This window comes from Calidris pugnax, unplaced genomic scaffold (assembly GCF_001431845.1).
Source record: "Calidris pugnax isolate Ruff unplaced genomic scaffold, ASM143184v1 scaffold1, whole genome shotgun sequence".
In the NCBI taxonomy this organism is placed as follows: domain Eukaryota; kingdom Metazoa; phylum Chordata; class Aves; order Charadriiformes; family Scolopacidae; genus Calidris; species Calidris pugnax.
The window spans coordinates 10,030,627-10,038,359 of record NW_015090800.1 but is presented as its reverse complement, the minus strand read 5'-3'; the positions used below and the strand labels follow the sequence as shown (position 1 = coordinate 10,038,359).

The 7,733-nt window shown below is 39.5% G+C and overlaps 1 long non-coding RNA gene across 1 annotated transcript in view; it reads right to left on the bottom strand.

The window, feature by feature from the left end:
* The window catches only part of LOC106885342, a 101,074-nt gene that overhangs the window by 47,894 nt on the left and 45,447 nt on the right, over positions 1–7,733 (bottom strand). The window lies entirely within an intron of this gene.

Here is a 7,733-nt window from a genome sequence, read left to right as displayed (position 1 = left end):
ACAGCTTGAGTGGACTCTGAATCCTAGTTTTAATTAGAGAGAAGGTGAAATCAGGCAAACCTACCTCTTGCTCAAATACTATTCTTTCCTCAGTATCCCTCTGTTCTCCAGGAAAAATGGTCTTCTCCCTGTTGGTGACCATTTATGCAGACCCAGGATGCAAACTCTTTCCCACTGTGTCCTCACCATCTGCATGTTGTCTACCTCTCTCTCTATTGACAGCTTCCAATAAAAGCTTCCTTTAATAGAGTTGTCCTGACTCAGGAGGGAGGGGGGGGGGGGGGGGGGGGGGAAGTGAATAGGCTGGACAGTGTTCAAGGCAATAATGGTTGTGAATGCTAATGTTCTTGCTGCAATTCCAAACTAAGCCAATTTACTGTGATGACAAACAGCAATAAAACACAATGCTGCATCATGCTCCTACCATAACATCATGACACTGCATGTTAGAATTTAAAGATAATTAACTTACTTCATCGTAAAATTTTGCCGTGGCACCTGGCCTTAAAGTATACCAAGAAGATAAAGAAATTCTGCACCAAAGTAGAATTGGAAATTCACAGCAATTTCACTCTCAGGGTGTGACAAAACTGTATTTCTACCCAAGCACGTTTCCCAGTTTAGCATTGTTGACTAAATTGCTTTCTTTGTTGCTTTATTGCAGCACCCCTTTCATTAATTGAAGAAGAATATTTATATAATCTCTCTGGCAGTTGCTTAGGTTATTAAATCTATTCCCTATAGAATCTGAATCTCACCATCACAAAGGATGCAAGTTTATATTACAAAGGTTTTTGTCCCAGTTTTTCTTGTTTTGCAGCAAAACAGCACATCCCACTCACTAGTGGAATAAATGGTCCTTTCTTCAGTGCATGGGGCTGTCTCATGGCATCTGAGCAACTCCCAGTACTTATTCAAATTCTCCCACTTAAGTAAGACAGTGGGACCAGTTCCTGAAATTTGCAGAGCTTAGATAAGGCTCAAGGCTCTGGATTTCTTCAGAAGTGTTCTTTCCTAAGCAAGTTTGATTAAAATTTGGATGTTTCATGCAAGATTCTATGAAGAGCTCAGTTAAAGAAACTCCTTTGTAAACCCATGGATAAGATGTTTGCTTTCTAGGACTACCTGAATGGGAGAAAGCATAGAGTTTCTGAATCAGGATGAAGAGTCAGGTACGGTTGGTTGACTTCCAGTTTGCTTATATCTATCAGCTTGTTTCTCTTTCTTTTATGCATGATTTTCCTGCTCAGCTTTGATTTTTTTTATTATTTTTTTTTTTAATAATACTACTACTATGCTGGAACAAGCTGCTGATATTAATTCTTTTACCACTGTCCAAAATGTTTTGAAGATGAACCTCTCAATTATTAATTTATCACTTGCAAGACTGTTGAAGATAGGTAATGCATCTCAGATGACTAACACAAACTGAAATCTCTGCTGCCATCTCTTTGTTTTCATGGCTTATCATGTCAGAATAAAAACTGACTGCAGATCTTTCTAAATCTGATGTGGCTATGCTTTCAAACTGTGCTGGTTTTGACTAGGGTAAAGTTAAATTTCTTTGTAGTAGCTTGTATGTGACTATGTATTGGATTTGTGCTGAAAACAGCATTGATAACACACTTTTCTGCTCGTCATAACACCCCACTAGTGAGTAGGGGATGTGCAAGAAGTTGGGAGAAGACACATCCAGGACCCCTGGCCCCAGCTGAGCAAAGGGATATTCTATACCATATGAATTCATGTTTAGCAATAAAAGCTGGGGAAAGAAGAAGGAAGGGGGTAACATTTGGAGTGATGGCATTTTGTCTTCCCGAATAACTATTATGTGTGATGGAGCACTGCTTTCCTGGAGATGGCTGAACACCTGCCTGCCAATGGGAAGCAGTGAATGAATTCCTTGTTTTGCTTCACTTGCATGTGTGGCTTTTGCTTTACCTATTAAACTGTCTTGCACGTGAGTCAGGGGAACACTAAGCACAAATACAGGCTGGGCAGAGAATGGATTGAGAGCATCCCTGAGGAGAAGGGCTTGGGGCTGTTGGCAGATGAGAAGCTAAATATGGTCTGGCAAAATCCACTTGCAGCCCAGAAAGCCAACCCTATCCTAGGCTGCATCAAAAGAGGCATGGCCAGCAGGTTGAAGGAGGTGATTTGGTCCTTCTAGTCCACTCTCATGAGACCACACCAAATACTGCATCCAGCTTTGGAGTCCCCAGTATAAGAAGAATGTGGACTTGTTGGAGCAAGTCCAGAGGAGTGCCACAAAGACTGAGAGCATCCCTGAGGAGAAGGGCTTGGGGCTGTTGGCAGATGAGAAGCTAAATATGGTCTGGCAAAATCCACTTGCAGCCCAGAAAGCCAACCCTATCCTAGGCTGCATCAAAAGAGGCATGGCCAGCAGGTTGAAGGAGGTGATTTGGTCCTTCTAGTCCACTCTCATGAGACCACACCAAATACTGCATCCAGCTTTGGAGTCCCCAGTATAAGAAGAATGTGGACTTGTTGGAGCAAGTCCAGAGGAGTGCCACAAAGACCATCAGTGGGCTGGAGCACCTCTCCTATGAAGACAGACTGAGTGAGCAGGGATTGTTTAGCCTGGAGAAAAGAAGGCTCTGAGGAGTCCTTCTAGCAATCTTCAAGTACCTCACAGGTTGGAGCACCTCTCCTATGAAGACAGACTGAGTGAGCAGGGATTGTTTAGCCTGGAGAAAAGAAGGCTCTGAGGAGTCCTTCTAGCAATCTTCAAGTACCTCACAGGTGCCTACAAGAAAGCTGAAGAGGGACTTTTTACAAGGACATATAGTGATAGGACAAGAGGAAATTAATTTAAACTGAAAGAGGGTAGACTTACATTAGGTATTAGGAAGAAATTCTTCACTATGAGGGTTGTGAGGCACTGAAACAAGTTGCCCAGAGAAGTTGCAGATGCCCCATCCAACCTGGCCATGAACACTTTCAGGGATGGAGCTTTGAGTAATCTGGTCAAGTGGAAGCTCTCCCTGCCCATGGAAGGGGGGTAGGAACTTGTTGATATTTAAGGTCCCTCCCAACTGCAACCATTCTATGATTCTATGATTTATCTCAACTCATAAGTTTTATCACTTTTACTCTTCCAATTCTCTCCCCAGTCCCACTGTTGGAAAATACGAGGTGTTCTGAACTTGGTGTAAAATCTTTGTATATTTGTGATCTGATACTGCATTCTATAATAATGGGAGAGGGGTATAGTTTAAAGTTACTGAAGTGGCATACCGAGGACGCCTGAAAAGTCAAGAAGAATAAGGAGGAGATAGGCATCTAAAATGGGCCTGGAAACCTACCAGAAGGACGAAAGGTAAAAAGTACATGGCGAGGAAGACGTCTTACTTCATCAGAAACGACCACCAAAGACCACTAGAAAGGACTGGAATATCGCCAGAATGACGCAATCTATGAAGTAATCCCTAATGAATATGTAATAAGAGGTGATGGGGTGACTATTGAATATGTATGAAATTGTATAATCGTGAGAGTATAAATTGTAAGTTGACACGGTCGTCGGGGAGCCAGATTTGGGTGACTACCCCTGGTTCCCGGGCCCGCGAAATAAAGCACCGCATATAACTACCTTCCAGTGGTTATGTGTTTGTCACCGACACCACCGTGATAGGGTAATGAGTGAGCATCTGTGTGGTGCTTAGTTCCTGGCTGGGATTAAACCACGACATAAACATCAAGTATCTATCTATCTATCTGAAAGCGCTGCATTCTTCACCTTTTTATTCGCACAGTTGAAGTAACACAAATAATGCTGCAACACAATAGCATCAATGTAGTAAATCTCAATTCAAGACTGTATATGAGGGGAAAGTGACTATTTTGAAGCAAAACAGATTTTGCCCACTGACACTGTCATACCTACAAGAACCAAGATGCACATGCACGAGTGCATTTGAGCATGGGACTTGCTTGCCTTGAAGACATCTGGCCATGATCACTTGCTGTGATCATGGAGGAGGAGAAGGTGTACAATTATCAAATCCCCACTGCCTCTTCAAGGCTCTTTCCAGTTGTATTTGGATATCTGTAACCTCCAGGAATGGCAATGTGATTCTCCCTCTCTTCATTCTCTCTCATCTCTGCAAGTCATTAGGATTTACACACTGCTCCTTTTTCTCATTATAGAGGTGTCTTAACTCCAATCCTGTTATCATCCTCATTTATCTTTTAATGGGTGCAAGCTGGCCTTTGTTTCAGGCTGGCCTTTGTTTTCTTCTTAGGGACATCCTGAAAAACTGCATGTAGGTGGTTTGGGATCTGGTTGACATGCTAATCTAGGTGCTATCAGCACACCTCTTATGCATCCCCCATTTGCTTGTTTCTGTGGATGATCCCATACCCAGACATTCCCATTTAGGCTAAACTGGTCCTTGGACACCAAGAGGCCCTGCCATCTCTTTCTCTAGGTGAGTCTTGATACAAGGCAGCTGTAATCTTGGATCAGACTGGGTGGCAACAGCTAACTTGTGAGTAGGTGCAAGAAGCCTCAGTATGGGCTTTCATCCCTGGGTTTGGAGCTGCATTTATTCCTTGGTCCTTCTCTAGGACAATCTCTATGCTGTGGAGAGTCCCCTGCCCAGTGCCTTGCTTGCCCAGACACCTCTCCTCTTACCAATTGGGATACCTCAGCATCGCCACCCACTCAGCCACCAAACTAAGCTTAGTCACTTTTACTGAGACCCACTGGCCCTCATCATCCCCAGGCCATACCAGCATCAACATTTTCTACAGGTCTCAACACCCTGGTCACACACACACACCTGGTTATTAAAAATATATTGTTATGAAAATGAATGCAGATTTTCCAGCACCACTTTTTATTCTCAACTCTGCTTATAACATCCAGAAATCGCTGTTACTTCTTGTCTGACTTTACTTTCCATGTACAAAATTCTTAAAGTTAATTTGATGGTGAGTTTTTAAATTTGGTTTTCATATATGCTAATAACTGATTCTTGTTTCGAGTAAATTTGATCTAGCCTAGCCTCAAGCACTGAAAAGTGTATCCTAAATTTCGTTCTACCCTGAATTACTGAATTATTTTAATTAATGTAATGGATTACACTTAAAATATTTCCAGTACTAAAATATAATCTTTTTTTATTGTTAAAGCACATTTCCACTTCTGTAAGAAGTTCAGCATTACCTCACTAATATTGCTTAAAGCATTGTAGGAAGGTTGCTTGAAGCAGATTAATTCAGTTGGATTCACTTCTTAACATAATGAATAAAGCTTTACATACTGCTTTTCACTGAACATTTTAAACCTCATAAAATATCTGTTGTCATCCTGAACCTCACTAAATCCTCCATACTCACTTCTGGATCCTTAGTGTTTTATGAAACAATGGAAATTTTAGGCAGTTTTCTTTATCACAAAGCCTGAGGAAAACCCCCCAGTGATTAATTTCTTACTATGGATTGCTTTTGTTGTTGCTGCTATTCGTTTTACAAGGATATCCTTCATATCTTGAATTTAATGCCATGGATTTACTCTGTTTGAAAATAACAGAAAAAGTTTTATTTTCACCCTGTTTACTAGCTAGTTTCTCCATGGACTCCCCTAAGTTTGATTTCACTGTCATAGCTTCTATTCAAAAAGTGATAAAAAGATTTTAAATCGTTCACAGATACACCTTTGAATACAGAGAAACTGAAGAAAGAACAAACACTTAGGTTAAATAACTCAGAGATGTCTGATTAAAATTAACATACACAAGTATTTGCAAATGCAAATCCTTATTCCTCCAACTTGGCTCTATGATGACACAATATTCCGTAGCACAGAATATTTACATCTCACGTGGATCTCATCAATCATATTAATGATTGGCTTAAAACAATCATGGAAATAAACAAAAATGCTCAAAGGTACATGATAGGCTCTCCAAAAGAAAATATGTTGGTGAATACACATGAATTTTAATTTTGAATATGCACATATACTACCAATGGTGTCTAAACAGGATTTGCATAGTAATTTTTCCTTTCTATGAAATATAACCTCAGATGTTTCTGGAAGCAGATTTACCTTGTGCTAATTTGTCTAGAACTTTGTGAATTTATATTAAATATTTGTTCTGTGTCCATCCAGGATGCAGATTGTTCATATAGGTCCTGTTATTGTATTAAGCTTTTTAGGCCTTTTTTTTTTTTTCTAAGCTATTTTTCTGCTTTATCCATTAGATCATTAATTATAGCCTAATTTTCTCCCTCCTCAACTTGACAAGCATGCGTGCCACCTACTCCTGTTCGTTTACTCTCTTTTTATGAGCTTATGAATGTTTTCTTCCCATTTTAGATACTCCTCAGTAGTTTTATTTAAGGTGCTGACCTCAAAGGCATTATATACATTATAGACCTAAACAAATACAGGACTGAGGCCTTTGTTCTTAAGTTATTCATAGTTTGCAGATTTCATTACCTGTGAACAATTTTCCTTAGTCGTAACTTGAATTATTTTGGTTATTAAATAAACAACTATTGAATGTTGTTGAAGTATTGTCTCCTTTCTGGGGACAAATCCCAAAGAACCAGTTTTCAATTATTCATTGGAACACATCTCTTCTAGGAAAATAATATCAAAAAATCTGAGTATATGTATTTACTTTCTGTTGTTCTTTTCTGATGGATTTGATCATATTATTATGTTCTATGCAAAACGTCCTTTATACTGCATGTCATCCAACTGTTTTCACCCCTGCTCTGATTTTTCACTTAGACTAAAAATCCTTTCTTCATTTTCATTGTCTTTTTCTTAGATTGTCTTTTACCAAGGAAAATTACATTTATGGGGGTTTTTTTTAAGCTCTCCTACAATGGGCTGCCATTTCTCATCTATTTATACAGACAGATGCATAACCCAAACGGCCATAAATTCATGTTAAATGAGCTGCAAGTTAACCCACCCAAAATCATTTTTTATTTTATTTGAGCTCCTCTTGTCATAGGCAATGATGAAGATCAGCAGCAGACACAAGAAACAATCATATGTACATCACAACCCCAAACTTACTTGCAACTTATTTCAGCATCTTTTAGAAAGAAAGCAGTTTAATCAAAGGAGATCTGTTTGAAATGTTTTGCTGGTTTTATGTTATCTCTGTTAATACCTTTTCCCCCAAATTGGAATTTCAATTCCACAAGATACAAATCTAGACAAAACACCACCAAAATAAAACTAAACACAAGGGAGTTGAGAGAGATTGTGACCTAAACTGTTCACTTCAACAAAATTTTCACTTCTCTTTTTTTGCCCCTCATTCCTACAACTGCGCTAATTAATTGAGGACTACCAAGAGGTTGTACTTCTACTTCTTCTTGAATCTGCTCCAGGAAAGGAAGAGAAAGGAAAAACCATAACTGAAAAAAAGCCAGTCTTCTTTTAACAAAATACTTCAGCACATGCTTAAGGTTAAGCTCACATGTGACTCCTCGTCTGCACACAATAAGTACTGGATAAAATGCCGTGGTCTCTTGCACAATTGTTCCTCCTGCTTAGTATCTGCAAAGCTTCCTGCATGATCCTTATCAGCAGTATTCATCATTTTTGTGTGTTAGCATTGTGACCTACTTTTCAAGATCTTCACATACAATCATTGGCTAATTTTAGCACTCTACTGACTCATTTTGATGTCTCTGCATGTAGAATGTTACCCACTGAGGAGATTCACCTCTCTTCCCAATTT